At 50.1% G+C, this 18693-nt stretch overlaps 1 protein-coding gene across 2 annotated transcripts in view; it reads left to right on the forward strand.

Moving 5' to 3' along the window:
* Nucleotides 1-18693, forward strand: part of ASTN2 (astrotactin 2) — a 567068-nt gene that overhangs the window by 56050 nt on the left and 492325 nt on the right. The gene's annotated exons all lie outside the window — the stretch shown is intronic.

Genomic DNA, 18693 nt, shown 5'->3' on the forward strand with positions numbered 1-18693 from the left:
GAGCTCCTTTGTGCGTCACACTGATCACACTATTACTTTCTGAGCTGTGGAATGGGCGCAATGTTATTTCTTTCTCCCCCCTAATCTTTATGCACTCTAATGAGCTGTGGTGGGTGGCAACTGTAAATGAAATAGACAGACCGTTCTTGGAAGATTGTGTCCTTTTGAGAGGAAGCTGGGTGGAGTTGGGAGATGAGAGGAGTTCTTACAGTGAAAAGATCTGGTTTGTTTCAGTTGAAAGAGTTTTAAAGGGCTTAAAAAAGAAACAAAAACAAAAAAACCCACCAGTCTGGCTGCACATTTATGTGAGAGCTGCCTAGTTTATGTAGCTAAATAGCCCAGTGAGCTATAAGGTTAGTTTCATTAATTTCCCTAAGCAGCGTTTTCAAACTGGCTCTTCATTTGGAGGGGTCCGTGACTGCTGCGGGGCTCGACTCTGGAACATCTCCCTAGTAGGGTACCACAGGAGCAGACTGGTTCTGTGGAGCGGGATGAAAGTGCCTGCATCGAGACAGACCTCCCTCTGCCAGCCTCCCCACTGTGGCGCAGGTGAACTCTTGTTTCTGATTATTCCTGCTATTTGACCTCCCCTTCCTAAAGCGCACAGGAGCTCTCGTCCCCCCTCTGTTATTGAGGATAGACAATGCGGGCAAATGACTTCCTTCAAAGGCCAATGCTGCTGCATTGCTCCTCCATGGGAGAGCACAGGTGCTTGGGTACCAAGGACTCCTCACCTTGCTCCACTATCCATAACGGAGCTCAGACAGGCCTGGTCTCTAGCTACGTATTCACATTTGTGATTGCAAAGAGATAGGTACTGGAACACTCAGGTTCTTCCTCCCATGCACTGTGTGGAGCTCATCAATAAGATACTGTAGCGACCAATGGAACAAAGGACATGGATGGCAGTGCTTTATAGACAGCAAAGAAATGTTTGAAGGTGTTGCGGCTAGATTCTCCGAGAGTTCAGGGCCTGATTTTTAAGTGCCTCGCACCAACAATTAGGGTCAGATTTTTCAAAAGCATTCAGCATCCAGCATTTTGAACTGCAAACCTGATAGGCGTGCTCTTGGGGACTGAAATACTTCTAATTATACACAAAATTACCTTCCTCTTCTTCTTGAGAATGAATTATTTGAGCTACTAGTTTTGCATCTTGGTTAAACCATGTGGAGAAATACCCCCCCTCCCCACCTCCAAAACAGCCTTGTACCTACAGTCCCAATGGACCACAAATATGTCTGACTTGGCTTTGATTGCATTATTTTATCTGTCACTGAGATATTAAAAACGTAATTAAAAGATGTGTTTAAGTCTGATGCACCTGAATTTCGTTCACCTGGGGAGTGAAGTGCTGGGGGCTGACGCTGAAATCTGTGTTGGTCTTACTAAAGCAAGCAGTGGTTTGTCAGTGCACAGGTTTGGTCCTTATCTCAGTATCTTGTTGTCACTGGTCTGAAAGAACAGGCATTTATTTAAGTCACATCACTCCTGAGCCTGTGAATACTTGGTATTTATTGGACACTACTGATTTCTAGAGCTGGCTGGGAAACAACAATTCAATTTCCTGACAATCTTTGAGCTTCCCAAATTTGCTTTTGTGCTGCATAAGAATGAATTCAAAAACCTTTTGAACATTTTTGAGAACCAGAATTGTGTCCAAATATCCGTTTCCCGGATTGGAAAGGTCAGGCTTTGTATTTGGGTCGCTTCTGACCAGCAAGTCCACCCTGGACGGACCTCGGGTACGTCCCATCCAAAATTTCATCAACCTCGATGAGCTCTCTCTGAAACGCGTTGGCTTGGATGAAAAGCACCTTTAGACTAAAATATGTTGTGACTAAAACGATCAAACCAGCTCTACTGATTTCCCTCACTCTGCCCGGCTAGTGAGAAATGGTTCATGTCAATTTCCCTCTTGTTTCAGCCCTCATTCATTTACCCCCGGTGTTAATGAGGCCCACTCCTCTTCATTTCAATATGCAGCAGATAATTAGAAAATTCCATTCCAAACCCTGCAAAATCCTCCAGACTTGGAACTGAAAAGTAACCAACAAACAACCTTGAGATGACTTCGCACGTCCATGGAAATTAAAATTAACTGGACTGATTTGACTGGCCTGAGGCGAAGAAGGAATAAAAAAATCTAACAATTGAGCCAGGAAAGTTTTGTCTGTCCCAGGTGCCCAGAGAATTAGCATATGTATCACTTATAAATGCTCCAGCTCCGGGTTCGGGAAAATTGTCATGTTCTCAGAAAATAATCTTGGGATGTGTTTTGAGATGCAGTTCAACCATGAAAGTATAATGTAAAAGAACATGTGACACTTGGAGGCAGTATTTTAGTGATGAGAGCAGGGTGCTGGAGGGGCAGCTCCTGGGTTCTTCTCTGCCCTGACTCACTTGGTGATCTTGACTGTGTTACTAAATCTCCATGTGCTTCATAATACCTGCATTGTGATGATTTTATTTGTATTCCAGCAGCGCCAAAAGGCCCCATCTGAGATCGGGCTTCATTTTGCTAGGCACGGTGCAGAGTTTTTGCTGCAAAGTGCTTACAGACTAATTAGATGAGGCAAAGGGTGGGAAGGCGTCATTATACCCCTTTGTAGTTGGGGTGGAGAGGTGCAAAGAGGTTGCCCAAAGTCACACACTGAGTCTGTGGCAGAAATTAGATTTGAACCCAGATCTCCTGAGTTCTGCTCCATGCCCCATCCACAAGACCACTGTCATAGGGGCAGGTAAGTAAGGGCTGGAAGGCACTTCAGGTGTTACAATGAAAGACTGATCAAGTGCACAGGCTCATTGGTCATGGTAGATCCCAGACTTTCATTTAGAACAAGCAGATCCCCAGAATCTCCCTGTTCTGCCATAATGTCATGTTGGCAAGAGAGTAAAGGGGACAGTCTTTTGAGCTGCTTTCATTTTCTATGTAGCCCTTGAGTTTAAGACAAGTCAATGCTTGGCCCTCACTTCTTGGGAGGTGAAACAAGACCAACGAAGAGAAGACGACTGGTCGTCAAAGACACTGTGTCTGTCGTGCACCAAGGTGCTGGTTCTGCTAAGCTGCAGTGGGGCCCAGTGGCTAGCTCCCCACGATGTTAGGGGTAAGGGTATGGTGAGCAGCGCAGCGCAGATGCAGGCTTGGAGCACTTTGATGTTCATGTGTGCCTAGTGAAGGGACGGTTGGGATTCGCACAGAAGCCCAGGTATGTCAGTGCCTGGCCGGTTAGCTGACCGCTTGTCAAGGCATTTGCAGTCTTTCTCTCCTCTGTCTTGGCCAAATGAGTTAGAGATTCATCTTCTCTTTCATGCTGGTCTGATGGCCCAGGCCATGCTGGCCTTTTTCACACCAGGTATAGCACAGGGAGTGTCAGTGCCTCTCGTACACAGCTTCCCCCATATGCCTCAGCGCCGATTGCTGGGGATGAGGAGAATTAGGCCTCTCCTGGGATTGCCCCTAAGGCTGCCAGTTCAAGGGTGTGGGGGTGGATTTAACCTTCTGGCTCTGAACTGAGACCATCAGCCCATTTCACACAGGCCACCAAATGGTCATTGGGTGGTGATGTCTCTTGCATTGTTGCTGCAAATTCCTGATTCTGAGAGTCCAACTTGGTGATAAGGTCATCTCCCGCACCCCCAAGTCTTGCAGCTCCCTTCTCCAAGGCAGCTTCACATTTTACTCTGACTTATTTGTTGTCTTTATACCTGGGCAGCAGCATTATCTCGAAAAGGAAGTGTTTTAGAGCTCTGTAATCCCTGCTGGTCCATCCTAATTACTTCCCTTATCTATCTTCAGGAGGGCAACTTTACCGTGGCAATTAGGGTGGGATTGACGAGGCTTTCTTAATAATTCAGTGTTGTCAGGCAAAGAGCAGGAAGGAAGGAGGAGGGGAAGACAATGAGGGTAGGGCCTGTGAGGGAATGGAGAACCAGCTAGCTCTCTAGAGCGATCAAATTCAGCCTGGAGAACAGAGTTCTGGCTACGAGTCCACTTAATTAAGAAATTGCACAGTTAGATTCAAGAGAGGGCAAGTGATGTGTCACAGCATAACTGATCCAAAATAGTGTAGTCTGGCTATTGTATTAAGGGGAGCATTTGACACTCATTAGCAATATAGCATCCAGGCTTGATCACTAGAGGTGTCAGCCACCTACAGCTTCCATGGGCGTCAGGTGGAGTCGTGGGTACTCGACTCTTCTGAAAATCAGGCCTTTCATCTCCTGCTCCTGGGGGAATTCTGCACCAAACCATTAACCATTCTCTGCACAATATTTTAAAATTCTGCAAAATTCTGCATGTTTTATTTGCCAAAATAACACAATATAATCATACCAGTTTCAATTATTTTGTTAATTTACTTCAAAATACCTGTCAGCAAGTATGTCTGTAGCAACACAGACAACAGCTGTGCCTAGATTAAAAAACATTTAATTATAAGACGTGTTTAAGTCTGGTGCACCTGAATTTCATTCACCTGGGGAATGAGGTGCTGGGGACTGATGCTGAAATCTGGGAAAGATTCAGGGCCAGTACTGTTTTCTGACCAATAGATTCCTTACTGGGCATATTAATACAGAACTTTGAGCAATAATTCCTTTAAACTACACTACAGACACGTATTTCCCGCACCCCTCAGAAGCGGTGCAAAAGTTTGGGGGAGTTGGGTAATGGAAGAGTTGGAGGGGAGGGAAGTAACTGCTGGGAGGAGCCTGGGAGTGAACCTGCAAGGCTGTTGAGTGGGGGGCTGGGAGACGTATTGAACCGTTTTTTGGATGGTGGGAAGGGGAGGGATTGTTGGGGAGTTGGGGAGCCTCCCCCATGCAGACACTGGCTGACTCCTAGCTTCTCCCATTCGGTCAGGCACATCTGCCCCATCCCCATGTGTCCCTGCACCCCTACTCAGCCACTCCTCTACCCCCATCCCCATGTGTCCCTGCACCCCTACTCAGCCACTCCTCTACCCCCATCCTCATGTGTACCTGCACCCCTACTCAGCCACTCCTCTACCCCCATCCCCATGTGTCCCTGCACCCCTACTCAGCCACTCCTCTACCCCATCCTCATGTGGCTTTACACCCCTACTCAGCCACTCCTCTACCCCATCCTCATGTGGCTTTGCACCCCTCTGCCCCCGTCCACATTTAGCCCTGCCCCAGTCTGTCTTGCTTTGCCCCCATTCTGCCCCTGCCCTAGTCTGTCCCCCCACTAGCCCTTCTGAGCCACAGTCTCTGTGACCCTCCCCCGCCCAGCAGCCCTGTGTGCTATGGTCTGTTCCCCTGTCCCTACTTGCCAGACCTCCTAACCTGGGCCCATGGGCGAGGCACTATGAGGAACTGCCCGTGAGCCAGCTGTTCTCTATTCTGGTGCCACAGCAGCCCCTGGTGGGCAAAAGGCATAACTGCAGCACCTCTCTGGCAGAATATATTTTTTGTGAAGGAAAAAAAAAAAATCGGGGGGGGAACATGAATTCTTCCCGAGTGCAGTGGTGCAGAACTCCCCCAGGAGTAAGAGTCTCCAATAGTCTTTGAAACGCAGTCAGAAGGAGGGCAAAGTGAGGAACCTCCTGGCAAACAATCCCCTAGTTGCTCCAGTTGCTAGAATACAACCCATCATGGATTGTAATCCAGCATGTCGTCTTCTGTTTCAACTAAGCTTCTCCAGTTTTGGAGGCCAGCTGAATCCCATGCAGTGAATGGGTAGAGAAGGCTTTTGCTGTGGCAGAGATAAGAACTGGGCTGCTGGTTCAAATCCTGCCCTGGTTATAGTGACCATAGCGCTTTGCAGCTATGGCCCCTGTTTGGCATGTGCTGAAAAGGACTGGGATTGGTCCTCTCCAAACACATCACTGGCTTGGTGACTAGAGAGAGTGACTATGACTTAGTCTTTTACCCCTGTGCTGAAACCCAGCCCACCTCAGCCAGGATTTAAAAACCATTCACCCTCTGGGTGGTATTTGCAGTTTCCAATGGACGTGTGGCCACCACAGAGCTCTCACCACTCTAGCACCAAGGATATGTCTCCATCGCAGTCTGAAGTGCGACTGTGACCCAAGAATATCTCAGTGCCAACCAGCAAGTGGTGCAGAGGGGCAACAGGAATCTCTGGGTTGGACATACCTGGTAGTTGGCCAAAGAATGTCATGTGAGGTCTCAAATGAAAGCCAGTGTCACACTGGTCATCAATATCCCTGTGAAATGTAGGCACAGATGTTGTGTAAGGAGTTGTGTGTGTACATGCTGAAAATATGTTCTTAAAGTCTGTGTGTAGCCGGAAGGGCTGGTCCCCCTCTGAGGAGGACCCAGAGAGGGAGCCAGACCCACCCTGGCTGACAGAAGCCTGCCCCAGGGAAACACCTGACCGGAAGCAAGGGGGCGGGTCTAGACCTTTAAAGGCCCCAGTGGCCCCACCTGACCGGAAGCAGGGGGGCGGAGCTAGGCCTTTAAGAGCCCGGCCGGCGAGCTCAGTTGGGAGGAGGCGGCCGAAGGGGAAGGACGCCTCTCCTCCGGAGCCCTTAGCCGAGGCTGAGCCGGGGAACCGGGCTGAGAGGGAGTGGCCGGCCGTAAACCCAGCCCGGGGATCGACCGAGGCCTTCCCCAGGTACCCAAAAGCCTGGGAGTCGGAGGGACCGTCGGAGACCCCACGGTCTGGGAACCAGGAGAGGACCCGTCAGGGCTCCCGAGGACTACAGGCCTGACGAGCAACCCCCGGAAACACCCGGGGCCTGGGAGCCGGGGACAGATCTGCCCGAGCCATGCCGAGCCTGGGACCCCGAGGACCTACCGGCCCTGCCTGAGGCCTGGGGACCGCAGGACCTAGAGGAGCTACCCTTCGAGGACGAGCCCATGGAGCTCCCCGATCTGCCGCCTGTGGACAATGAGGGCCTAGCCGGTCTACCCGACCTCAGCGACCCGGAGGAGACAGGTACCGGGGGTTTCGGGGAGGAAGAAGCCCAGGGATAGCCGCACGATAGTGGCTGAGGCAGGGGCAACCTGGGCGGTGTGTTGCGGCTGGAGCCCCACCGATCCAGCGGCAAACGCTGTTGCCGCTATCAGGGCCCTGGGCTGGGACGCAGTGGAGACGGGCGGGCCTGCGTCCCCCTCCCCCCTTCCCTATCCTCCGTGAGGAAGCCTTCCCCACCGTGCCGTTCCCGAAAGCGGCTTGCTCACCCGCCAGCCCTGCTTGAGGGCCTGGCCATAAACTGCTGCCTCGCCAGCCCTGCTTGAGGGCCTGGCCATAAACTGCTGCCTCGCCAGCCCTGCTTGAGGGCCTGGCTATAGACTGTTTGCCTCGCCAGCCCTGCTCGAGGGCCTGGCTATAGACTGTTTGCCTCGCCAGCCCTGCTCGAGGGCCTGGCTATAGACTGTTTGCCTCGCCAGCCCTGCTCGAGGGCCTGGCTATAGACTGTTTGCCTCGCCAGCCCGGCTCGAGGGCCTGGCTATAGACTGTTTGCCTCGCCAGCCCGGCTCGAGGGCCTGGCTATAGACTGTTTGCCTCGCCAGCCCGGCTCGAGGGCCTGGCTATAGACTGTTTGCCTCGCCAGCCCGGCTCGAGGGCCTGGCTATAGACTGTTTGCCTCGCCAGCCCGGCTCGAGGGCCTGGCTATAGACTGTTTGCCTCGCCAGCCCGGCTCGAGGGCCTGGCTATAGACTGTTTGCCTCGCCAGCCCGGCTCGAGGGCCTGGCTATAGACTGTTTGCCTCGCCAGCCCGGCTCGAGGGCCTGGCTATAGACTGTTTGCCTCGCCAGCCCTGCTCGAGGGCCTGGCTATAGACTGTTTGCCTCGCCAGCCCTGCTCGAGGGCCTGGCTATAGACTGTTTGCCTCGCCAGCCCTGCTCGAGGGCCTGGCTATAGACTGTTTGCCTCGCCAGCCCTGCTCGAGGGCCTGGCTATAGACTGCTTGCCTTGCGAAAGGCGCAAGACGGCTCCCAGTGGGAGGTAGCCGGGAGGGCTGGTCCCCCTCTGAGGAGGACCCAGAGAGGGAGCCAGACCCGGACGCTGCTCCCCGGTTCCAGGGGCACGTCCACACTGTGTCAACATACTGGTCACCAGCAAAGGTGTCCAATCTCTTCTGACAGATCAGAGGTGTTTGTCCACTATCTGTTTATATGTCGGGGGAGTATTGTCTCATTCACAGTGGTCTTCCTGTCACAGTCTCAACTGGAATGCAAGTTGTAGGATTGTCAGAACTTCAGGAAGAAACTAACAGGAAGAGAAAAACGGGAGAGAACCTTGTCTTGGTTCTTCACTGAGGAAGTAAAAAGACAGTGATTTTGCTTCATAAAAACAAAGTCTCAGCCAAGTTTGGCTGAAAACACGGGGGGAATTTTGGGTGACAATAGATTCTTTGGACAAGAGAATAACTTGTTAGTTAAAGTTTAGTCTCTAGAAAATGTGTAGTGATTTTGTTTTGTATGTAACCATCTGTTTCCAATATTCTTACTGTCACTTGAATCTCTGTTCTTTGATAATAAGCATATTCTTGTTTTCACTATAAATGTATCTCAGTCTGGTGGTATTAAGCAAAGTGCTCATCCCCAAGTTGAATCTTACAAGCTGGTGTGTACTCGTGGCCTGGAAATTCTGTGAGTGCTCAGTGGATATAGGGCTGGATGTTGCAGAGGAGCTGCTGCTTGTGGGAGGGCGTGTCAAGGAGCCTCCTAGAATGAGGTGTCTAGTGAACTTTGCTGCAGTGGCTGCTGGACTCTGCCCAGGCTGTGCATGTGCATCATCAGCTGGGGGTGGATCTGTTCCCCAGACAGAGCTTTACTCTGCTGCACCTGCTCTCTGCATAAAGCCACAACTTTGATCTCTAGGGCTGTGCAGACATCCCCCTCTGCTCGTTGGGATTAAAAAATAAAAGTGAAATACAAAGAAAGAAGGCAGGAGGTTCTGGAATCCTTTAGTCTGTTTCTTCAGTGAATTCCAGACTCTCCGTCTAACTCGGCTCTAGGAAAAACATCCATCTTTTTATTAGGAGACACAAAGGCTCATGTTAATTGTCTGATTTAAAGCCTGCAATAACATCTTCCAAAAGGGAGCTGATGAGATTGCCGGAATGCTAAACCCTGACATCGCTCCATTGGCTTGAGGATCTCTCCACACCCACCTGGGCAGCTCTGCTCTCTGCTTTCCCTGCCCTGCTTTTGCAGGTGCCTTGAGACATACCTGCTCCTGCCAAGCCTGCAGTTCCAGGCTAGCCCTCTGACTCCAGCTACAGGGGACTGGGGAGAAGCAGTGGAGAAGCTTCCGAAGAGGAGTGGGTCAAGCTGAAGAGAACGGAGTGGTCCTTGATATAGCTGTGAATGGGCGACCCTCTCCCTCAGGACAGGGGCTTGAGGAGGAGATTTGTAAAGGAATGCAAGGCAGTGTAAACCAATGGGAATGGGGCACCCGGCTCCCTTCTGTACCTCTTAAACCCTCCCCTGCAGGCCGGTGCAGCGTCTGAGCTGGAAGCGAGATGCTTTTGCAGCAAATGGCCACATGGCGCTTGGGTTGAATCAGTGCAGCTGCAGCTCTGGCTACGGCTTCCCTCCTGCTGTGGATGTCCCGGGGGTAAAAGTGGGGTGTGCTGCGGGGTGTGGAAGGGCCAGATTTGTAGTGGCTCCACTCTCCCTTCCTCCCTCCCCATGGCAGCGAATGCACGTTTCTCTCCATTCTGAACGCCAGGCGGATTTGCAGTTCCCAAGGTGCCCGTAGTGCAGGCAGGTGTCACACACTGATTGACAGGCAGGACCAACTAAATACCTCGGTAATTAGCCTGTCTTCTTCCATCCCCTTGTGGGATCTGGCTGGGGAAGAGCACTCTGGGCGGTGTAATGTATGCATGTGGGCTGCCGTACTGGGGACAGTAACCTTCTGAGGTCTGCATTTCCATTCCATCATCCTATTGCTAAATGCAAGAGACAGCTCCCGTTCAATAATACATAATCCTATGGAGCTTCTTTCCTAGTGGGGGTGGGGGGAATCCTTCTGGTTTGCCCTTCCTCCAGGCAGGGGAGGAAGAAGAGAATTAATGGAGATGGTTCAGTCCTTGGAGCACTGAAATTTGACTGGCTGGCAAGAAATGTATTGGTCCAAATCCCTTCTCAGAACCAGAGTGAGATGCCCTATCTGCACCGTGTCCCCGTTCCCTTTTAGAAGTTGTGGAAGGAGTGAGCGCCCCAAGCTAGGCATTGCATCTGTGGCATGGGAACACTGTCCTGCCCATAATGGACTCTGTCTTGCTTTCCCTGGAAACCACTGACCATAAAGTCACATCAGCCTTCTGGGAAGTTTGAAATTAGGCTAGGAGGGAGCAGAGCCTACTGCTTATAACCAGTCCATCCCTGCTCCCCTCCCCGCCTCCTGGTGGGAATGTAGGGAGAGGTAGGAGTGATCTTGTATTTGCATCCTTCTAACAAGCTCTTTGGGAAGCAGCAATATCTAATCATTTAAAGGCAGAGAGCTGGGGTTCCTGGACTGTATCCCGGCTGCCATTGACTTGCTCGGGGATGGGGGTGGGCAGAGACAATTAAGGGTGTGCTGCACTTGTATGTTGCTTTCCATTGGAAAGCCACAGAGCACTTGACGAGTTTGAGAATCGTTACCCCTGTTGTACAGATGAGGCAACTGGGCAAGTCCCTTCATCTCTCCGTGTCTCAAAGTCACCCAGGAATGGAACACGGGATAAGATTTTTCAAAAGGGCCTAAGTGACTCCAGTAGCTAAAGCCCCATTTTCAAAAGTGGCATTGAAAATCAATTGGACTGTGGCTACTGAGTCTCTAACAGGGACTTAAAAATCCCGCCCCGTCTCTGTAATTGTAGGCAAGTGCTATCAGGACTGGACCATTCTACTTTCTTTAGATGCAGCGCAGGTTTCTAAACCTCTGTGCCTCAAGTTACATTGTTTTATAAGAAGTAAATAGTCACGTTTGCACAGACTTTTTGAAATCTCTGGCTGAAGAGCCCTTTCCATGTGTCAAGTGTTTGCTGGTTGTTTAGAAGTCACTGAAGTATCCTCCGTTCGGGATTGTAACAATTGGATTGTGGGCTTTATTTTCTCCAGCATCATTAACGTGGGCTTCGTTGTGTTTTATGAAAACAATAAAGCTAAACTCTAATAACACAAAGCAAGAAAAATCTTTGGTGTGCTCATCCTTGGGGAGTGGAGCCTCAAGGACTTAACTTGCTGTGCATTAAAACTCTGTTAAAAGCAATCAACTTGGTAGCTGGTGGAGAGCTAGATGATGAATCTGTGTTGGTTCCGAAGGGAATTTTCTCTGCCTGGAGAGTGCTTGAGGTGAGCAAAAAGGTGCCTCTGGAAATGGAATCTACGTTGGTAGCACAAGGGTTCAACACTTCAGTACAAAATCAGGCTTCTTTTAAATACTGAATATTCCAAACTCCTTTTTATATACATGTACTAATTAGATTACTCAGGGGTTTCTTTTTACAATGAATAATACTTTTATATAGCACATTCATAGGTTTCATAGCACTTTACAAAGGAGGGTTGCTATTTCTCAGATGGGGAAACTGAGGCAGTGAGCTCAATGGCTAGATTTTCAAAGATATTTAGCCATCTAAAATGCAGATAGGTGCCTAGTGTGATTTCCATCCTTTCAGGAGTCGTATTTCAGGAGTCATATTTGTCTTTCATACTCCAGTTTTAACTCACTTAAAAATTCCTTGTTTACAAAATCAGACGTAAAAATACAAGCATCACAGCACACTATTACTGAAATTGCTTACTTTCTCATTTTGTCTGTATGAAATTTTAGTTTGTACTAACTTTGTTAGTGCTTTTTATGTAGCCTGTTGTCAAACTAGGCAAATATTTAGATGAGTTGATGTACCTCCTGGAAGACCTCTGCGTATCCCCAGGCGTACGTGACCTAGCTGTGGGCATCTCCCAGATACTAGACCAAACAGCCGCTCATGTACTTTACTATCTAAGTCCATGCATTGAGTAGCTTGTGTAAGTGATTTAATATCTTAATACCGAAGGACACGATCTTGGAAACACCTCCTCACATGAGTTGTCTTGCTTGCGAGAGTAATTGCATGGAAGCCAGGCAGACTGTCTGAATGAGTAAGGGCTGCTCATGTGAGTCAGAATAGCCCTGCCTGTGCTAGTTTTAATCTAGCTAAAGTAACAGTGGAATCGCAGCAGCCTAGCGCCTGGTATGGGAGTACGCACCCAGGGTTCTGGGCAGGCTTGGATAGCCTGCACCAAGCACCTACTGCAGCACCTTCACTGCCGTTTTTAGCCGTGCCAGCCAGATGAAAACTAGCACCAGAATGCCTCCCTGAGCTGTAGTCACACCTCCGATTGCAGGGTAGACCTGCCAGATGTGTTTGTAAGGTCCAGGACCTTAAGGTACCACGTTGCAGAGGGATCAGCAGGCAATGAACCATTCTACTCAGTCTCATTGAAGTTACTAGAACTCCACTTGGGATTCAAGTTTCACATGTCTCAGGATCAGGCCCTTAATTCCTAAACCAATTCAGCCTCCCTTGGGAGGAAAGGCTGTGTATAAATGCAGGCAGCTGTTGCTGTTCTGATAAAGGGAAAGATTGCAACCAGGTGCTGCGCTGGCAACTCTCACATAAATGTGGCTGGGATCTGGTATTTGGGTTTATTAGCACGGAGCGTCTCTGCGGCGTTTTTAAAAGGGCTCAGGCTGAAATGACTGAAGGTCCAGTCTCCTAGGAGCATTGTGGCTCTCAGATGAGGGGATGAAAGCTCTGATTAAAAACTCCATGCTGTTTCTAGCCAGAATGCCAGCGATCAGGCACCTCGTATGATACCTTGCTGGATCTGGTAGTGAACCCTTTCTCCTTAATTAGTGGGACTGTGCCTTTACCTGTGAGTCAGATCAGTGTCCACAGATGCCAGTCTCCCACCCACAAATGGAGAGGGGAGCAAGGTAAGGACCTGGGTGGGGGTGTGGGTGGGGGTGGTGGTGGTGGGGGGGATTTCTGAAAGTGGGTTGGGAACACTGCCTAAATGGGAGTGGGGGGAAATCTGAACCCTTTGCTTTTAGGCAGAGAGTGTGACGTTTCAGAGAGGTCCCCTTAAGAACGGTTCATGTTTAAAGTCCCCTGTTGTTGGCTCTACCCTGACATTGAAATACCGGCCTCAAATCAGCTGGCAGAGACGTCCCAGGAGTTGATAGAACATTGGCTGCAACACTGAAGTGTTCCTCAGGAGTTGTCTCTGTTTAAGCCCCAGTGGTTCTCCGGCTTCAGAGCGCTGTCCTAGCGCGTCCAGAAAGCGTTGGGGATCTTCGGCTGTCTGAAAGGAGCTCGTTGCAGAACAGGAGTAATGAATGTGTTTAATCTTTTCTGAGCATGTAGCCCGGTTTTATCCCAGGATTCTGAGGTTTTATTAGCTGGATGGTGTGTCTGGGGAAGATTGAAAGTGAATTAGACGAGGAGTGGGACTGCTGGGGAATTGATGCAGGGAGCTATAGCGTGTTTTGCAATGAGTTCCTCTCCCGCTGTCCCCCACCAGCTGTGTAATTCTGTTTCTACCTTAAATGCTGCCAGGCAAGCCCATCCTCCAGTGGTAGCACAGACATGACAATGGAGAACTCATCCTTCTTGCTGTTGGGCCTGTCCTGTGCTCCATCCGAGTGAAGGACTCCTCTGATGTGGGCTGGAGCAGGGGACCAGCAGTGGGAAGGATGACGGGAGCCCCCGATGCATGGCACGGCTCAACCAACAGCTTGGATTCTTCTGCGTGGTGAAAGGTCCAGGTGGCAGGAGGGTTTCATGTTTTTTCAGGGCCTGCTGGCACAGGGATACGGTCACCTAACCTTTGAATCTGGGAGAAAGGCAATTTGCAAACGTGTCAGTGCAGTCCCATAGGAAGGCTGGGTTCTAACTCATCACCTTACAGCCTGCATGCAGATTCATCCAGGGAACCTGTTTAATTAGGGGATAAGTATGGAAATCAAGTGCTTTTTGCAGAAGCTGTTCCTCTTATTTCCATTAATGAGGCGATTGTAGGGATTAATCTCTGTCTGACCCTTGTGTGTGTATAGATTAAGGGCAAGAATGCTCGGCATATCTCCTCTCTATACATACACTTAGCTCTTTGTGGGCAGCTTTTCTCTGCCCCTTGTCTAGACTCTAAATACCTGGATAGCAACCACAGTTAGAGTTATCTTGTTAATACACAGCATGTTTTCCTTTTGGATCTAAGGGCTCAGGTTACGAAGGGAAGCAGGAGGCCTCCATAGTTGGTGTGTGCATTGGCCTTTCACCTGCAAAGAGCCTGGGTGGTTGTAAAAGGGGTTAGGTTACAAATGAAGGCTGGGTCTTGTCTTAGTCCTGAGGGAAAACCAACCCCCTTGACTTAACCTTGCTCAAGAAAGGCCCGGGGCTCAGTGAAAAGGATTGGGAAGTCTGGGATTCTGCAAATCCAGGTTGGGATGGTGTTGGCAGAGGTTTTCCTGGGAACCTGGCACTGTGTCTGCCTGGCGCTATGTACAGCTTACTAGCCTGTGCTACCGATCGCCCCCCACCATGCTACAGGGCCCCAACAGATGTTTCAGACCCAGCCGCAATGTTTATAAAATTCCAGAGGCTGGAAACCTCGTGCTATCATGGAAAAACGCCATGCTAGGTTATTCATCTTGCTTTAGGGTGCCAATTATTCTCTGTAATCAAAATAAGTCCCCTTTCTCTCCCCACACACATAACTAAAGGAAGGCCTGTCAAAACCTTGTCTATCATTCCTCCTCTCCACGGCGTGGCTGTGCTCTTTGCTCTGTTACGCTGTGGATGGCATCGTGCATGTGGGAGCAGTGCTGCTGGAAGGGCGAGTATAAAGGACTAGCTACTCCCGTGGCAGCTAAGCAGTATTTCCTGAAGAGCCAGGATTGCACTCTTATTTCATGCTTCGGGTTTGTCTGCAGCAAGTCATAACATTTTGCAAATAGCGGGCATTTCCCCCCTCCTTCCGTGCGTGCTGTTTCCCCAGCAGTTGCCAGCCGCCAGGCAGATGCGTTATTTATAAAACCTCATGGTTAAAACCGTTCCCTTGAGCCTCTGGAGCAGCTGGGCTGCTGAACAGAGCCAATCTTTAATCGTCAGAGACGCAACCACCATTGATCTGCTGCTCCTGAAGCTCCATGCGTGGAAGATGGCATGAGAAGTTGGCCGTTGGCACAAAGCAGAGCGTTGGGTTCGATGTAACAGCTGCAGGGAAAGTAACCCCTTTCCCCAGGTCTAGACATGGCCAGCCCACTAGAAGAGGGTCTCGTCTCCTCCAAGGCCTGAGGAGCAAGGGAATTGGCGGTGTGACTTCTGAGGACATTGGTTTCTTCTACATTGCCTGCTCCTGCAGAACAGGAATGTTGCCAGGTGGTCTAGGCACTGACTTGTTTTGTGGCCTTTGCAAATCACATTGTCTCAATTGACCCACTTGTAAATAGGGACAACTATCTACCCCACAAGCAGGATGTTGAGGCTTAGTGTTCACACATGTCTTTGAGATCCTCAGAGAAAAGACACTGTGGAGTTGCCAAGGCTGGTTACCTGGCGCTGAATGACAATAGCTATGCGGCTTCCATCCACAGAAGGGGTGTTCCACTGCAAGGGACGCTGATTTGGCGTCCTTAAAGCTTTGTGTGGCAGTTTGTCCATCAGGAGGTGGTGCTTGGTGGCTTTTAAATAGGTGTTTTTGTCCTCGGTGGATCCTGCCTTGACTCAGACTCAGCAGTGACTGAGGTGAAATAAAGATCTCATGCTATTGCTATAGTCTTTTTTTTTTTTTTCCCCCCAGGTGTCTCTTCAGGGGATCTGTCCGGCATACTTGTAGTTCTCTTGTGTCTATATTGATGGAGAAGGGAGGCTTGACTCTGTTCTCTATCCTGTCTTGAAACCGTCGCTGTGTAAGTGACATGGATGTCTGTAATGGGACAACTGGGAACCTGGAGGGAAACCAAAGTGTTTGAGTCTTTAGGAAAAAGCATCTCTGCATGCAGAGTCCTTGCCCTGAACTGACTCTTTCCTCTTGCACCATGTAACGCAGCACAGAGCTAGGACGGCAGGGCGCTGGGCAGGGGGAGGACCTGAGCACACGTGCTGGTGATCTTCATCAGCAGTGTTCTCCGAGTAACTGTGTGTAATGGAGAGGATGTGGCTGTTGGAGAGACTCAGGAAGTTACACAGCAAGGGCGCTGCGACTGTTGGTGTTGTACAAGGGTGTGTGGGGTGACCCCCGGGCTGCCACATGCAAGAACTGTGGTGTGAAGCGCTAGGTTACTGCCATCCTGACATGGGAGATTCCTGTTTGCCCATAGGTCACTCGCACAGTGCATTTGCTTGTGTCATCACTGCCCTGCAAGGGCATATCAGAGTAGCAGAGTGGCTTTTGCTTTGGGCACCATTGCTCTTGAACGCTCACAGGGCGTTCCGGGCTGCGTGGGGCATCTCTGACCGTCATATGGGGATTGGGAGAGGAAGGGGGAGCAGGTGCCGGAGAGCATCTCCTGTGGCATGGGGGTTCTGGGTCTGCGTTCACATCACCTCATCCTCCTGGAATCCTACTGACTTCTAGTCTGAGATAAGGGCAGGGATGCAGCATGTCAAGGAGGAATGGTTTTAGTTGACAAGTGGGTGCTGTCTGTATAGGTAGCCCCAGCCCGTCCCTCTCCTTTCCAGCCCTGCGCAAGCTCCACCCATGCTTGTATCCAAGCTGGATGTCTCCTGCTACTGAAGCACAGCAACAGGTAACTCCAGGAAATCAATGTCCTTCTCCTGTTTGGATGAAGGCGGTCCTATGCGGACTCTGCATCATCTGGGTGTGTGAGACATTGATGTGGGGGGAGGGGCTGGAGAATGGCATTTAGTGATTGTGGGGAAACGAATGAACATCTGCTCTAGTGAATGCCAGACACAGCTCTGCCACTGCCTCCCAACCCGGGTCCGCGGTGCACTCTCCTGTTCAAATCCTGGGCCCTGGGACAGTGCAGTTCCCCTTGAAAGCTGCATCAACGAACCTCCCGTTTGAGCCACCTGTGGTTCCAGTCTCCAGGTCCCTCCCTGGAGCCGAGACAGAGTGATTTCCATAAGGGCTGTTCTTAACATCCGGCCTTAATGTGCGGCCTCCCCATTTTGTGGTTGAGTTCTGCTGTACGCACGTTCTCGGTCAGTGGAAGTCTCTGCTGACAAATAAAAATGGAATGGAATGGAATGGAATTGAAAGTCAAAAGGCCTCTGTAATAATTTTAGACTGCCTAAGGCACTGTGCTGAAGCACTGGCATTATAAATAAGGGTAATGTACTAGAGACTGAATTACAATCAAAGCAGCCATAAGAACATGGAATGTGCACCGAGCTTATTTAAAGTATATAGAGTCAGATTATGATCTGGAGGCAGCGCTCTGCAGGCAAATCAATATCCAGTCACGCAAATAGGGGCCAAGAGGACTTTGACTAGAAAAGGGGAAGGGATGTGGGGACATTGTGTGGAATTCCAACGTATGGAGGATAAAATCTGCACTGGAACTTCCCATCCCACCTGCTACCTCTAAGAGCTCAAGGGGACAGGGATGAGGGTGGGGAGGGTCTGCTCAGTAAAGAAACAGTCTCTCTCTTCCTCCTTTTCATCGCCTCTTTAATTTCCAGGATCTCAGTCCTGATTTGTAACTTAAATCCCAGCTCATATGATGAGCAAAGTCAGCGGTGACGTCTCATTGTGTTTCACTTACTTTAGTTGAATTTTTTTTTAAATGCTGTCAAATGTGGGTTCATGAAATAGTCCTGGGGAGTGGAGGAATACCCAGATTTTTGGTTCTTGTTCTGAGGTCATTCACCCCAGTGTAAATCAGGAGTCACTCCATGAAAGTCAGTGGGCTTATTCTGGTATAAACCCAGTCGAAGGGAGGTCACGTGGGCTTCCATGGAGGAGCTGGGATTTAATTAGGAGTTGGTGCTGGTGCGTGCTGAGACGCTATTGTGCTAATGGAAATGTCTGCGCAGCAGTCACGGTTAGATAGAAGCTCTTGGAATAGCTAGTTCAGCTGCTCTCTCCTAACTAGACCCTGTAACATCTTGCCAGTGAGGATGGCACTTCTTGCATAAATCCCTCTGCATTGCTTGCTTGATGAGCTTGCTACCGCCACCATCCCTGCAGAGGGCGGCTGCTCCAGCTCCAGGCCAGAATACATAGTCCACCTTGGAAAAACTAAAGCTGAATGAACGTAGCAATAGGAATAAACAGTGGGGCCAAATGCTGCCTTCAGCCACGTGCAGCCCATTGCCATTGAACCTGATGCCCCCATGAACAAATAATGCCTACGGATCTCCAAGGTCCCAAGCAAGGATGTGCTAGGATGGTGATAGCACAAGGTGGTGCCTGCACTGGCCATGCACTTCTTTGGGAGCTAGGGCTCATACCTTCTGCAAGTGAAAACGAGCTTGGTGCTTTGTGGTTCCTCATCCAAATGGCCAGAAACACCAAATAGTTCAGCCGGCTGGGCGACTGCTGCTCAGAGGAGCCGAGTGCAAAAGCATCCTTGGCATTTCCAAATTGCTGTGGGAGACAAGGGGAAGGGTTCATGGTAAAGTCGCTGTGAGGGTGGGAGGCTTGTTCTACCTGCAACCGCTGAATTTCTTCTGATACTTTGACAACCCTATGGACTGCTTGGGTGGGGGTGGTGTGTGGGAGGAATTAGCCACATAGCCAAGCAGAGAT

This window comes from Emydura macquarii, unplaced genomic scaffold, assembly GCF_026122565.2.
Source record: "Emydura macquarii macquarii isolate MOO-44397 ecotype Brisbane River unplaced genomic scaffold, CSIRO-AGI_Emac_v2 contig_691, whole genome shotgun sequence".
Taxonomy (NCBI): Eukaryota; Metazoa; Chordata; order Testudines; family Chelidae; genus Emydura; species Emydura macquarii.